Source organism: Sinocyclocheilus rhinocerous, unplaced genomic scaffold (genome assembly GCF_001515625.1).
Source record: "Sinocyclocheilus rhinocerous isolate Xijiao unplaced genomic scaffold, SAMN03320098_v1.1 scaffold190, whole genome shotgun sequence".
Classification (NCBI taxonomy): domain Eukaryota; kingdom Metazoa; phylum Chordata; class Actinopteri; order Cypriniformes; family Cyprinidae; genus Sinocyclocheilus; species Sinocyclocheilus rhinocerous.
Genome location: NW_015623079.1, coordinates 208,854 through 210,327, shown reverse-complemented (window position 1 = coordinate 210,327; position 1,474 = coordinate 208,854). Strand labels below are relative to the sequence as shown.

Sequence of the window (1,474 nt, the reverse complement as noted above, 5' to 3'; positions counted from 1 at the left end):
TCTATAGATTTTATTTTAGGCAAGTCGTGATGATTTGAGAAGGCTAAATTGATCAAACATAGGCTCACTGTCTGCCGCTGGCCGCTTGGTCGTTACTTTAAAAAACAAAAACGTATATTTAACGAACAAAAAATGCTCCAAACGTTTTTTCTAAATTAACTTAATAAAAAAATGAAACGAAATATAATCACTTCGCCATTACATACAAAACTGAACTATTTTAATAGCTGAAACAGTAGTATAAGCTGTTTTGGGAGAAGGGGGAAAAAAAGACGGGCTCGGGCCGGTAATTCTGATAAGCTGTCAGACACAAGCCGGGCTAGGGCCTATATTTGATGCCCGTGCAGGGCTCTACCAGGAACTATGATGAAGCAGCGCTAAATATATAGCTTTATGTCAAAATACTAATTTATTTAATTTTAAATTAAACAAATGTAATCCTGATAGTAATCTGAATACTTTGTTTTTTGATGTAACTGTAACGGATTACAGTTACTAGATTTTTGTATCCTGATTACATAACGCCGTTACATGTATTCTGTTACTCCCCAACCCTGTTTACAAGAAATTTTAATTTACAAGTAATCAGCACCTTACATTATTATGGGCTAACTATTACACTTCCTGCACCCATAGGGTCCTAAAAATACAATCAAGTTCAAACCTCATTGTGGGAAATGGTAGTAAAAGCTAAATTATTATTTTAATATATTATTATTTATTAAATGTAATTTAGATGTGCTGTGTTCGTTGTCATATCGGACACAAAAATGGCGAGCATAGCGGAAGTGACATCTTCGGTACCCATGGATAGTAACTTGCATCATAGCCTACGAGTCGTACAGTCTGCATACATGTCATACCCAAGTTTATTAGATCCATGTTGCACAGTGTGATTTGTAATGCTCTTATAAGATTGCTGAAATTATGCAGTGTGTAGAAGGCTTTAAACATAGTTTACTCCCCCTCCCACATAAAACAAAACCCCACAATAAAATACAACACAAATACAAACAGCAATAAAACCACATTTCCCTCGTCCAGTGGCTGTCGAGACCTCCGTTGAATCCTGAAGTAATGTCCGTTCGTCGATTCAATGTCCGTTGATCTGTTCCATGTCTCTCATATAAACCGGTGTCCCAGTGTGCACACACATTTACATTTAGTCATTTAGCAGAAGCAATTTAATCATTTATCCAAAGCGACTTACAAATGAGGACAAAGGAAGCAATCAAAATCAACAAAAGAGCAATGATATACAGATGCTATAACAAATCTCAGTTAGCTTAATGCAGTACACATAGCAAGGGTTTTTTAAATAATATAATAAATAAAAAGAAAACAGATAGAATAGAAAAAGAATAGAGCAAGCTAGTGTTAGAAGTCTTTTTGCTTTTGTTAATTGTATAATAAATTAAAAGAAAACATATAGAATACAAAAAGATTAGAAAGCAAGTGTTAGTTTTTGTTTTTT

General features: G+C 34.3%; 1 protein-coding gene across 1 annotated transcript in view; it reads left to right on the top strand.

Annotated features, from left to right (window-relative positions):
• Positions 1-1,474, top strand: part of LOC107728279 (interferon-induced GTP-binding protein Mx-like) — a 22,119-nt gene that overhangs the window by 2,617 nt on the left and 18,028 nt on the right. The gene's annotated exons all lie outside the window — the stretch shown is intronic.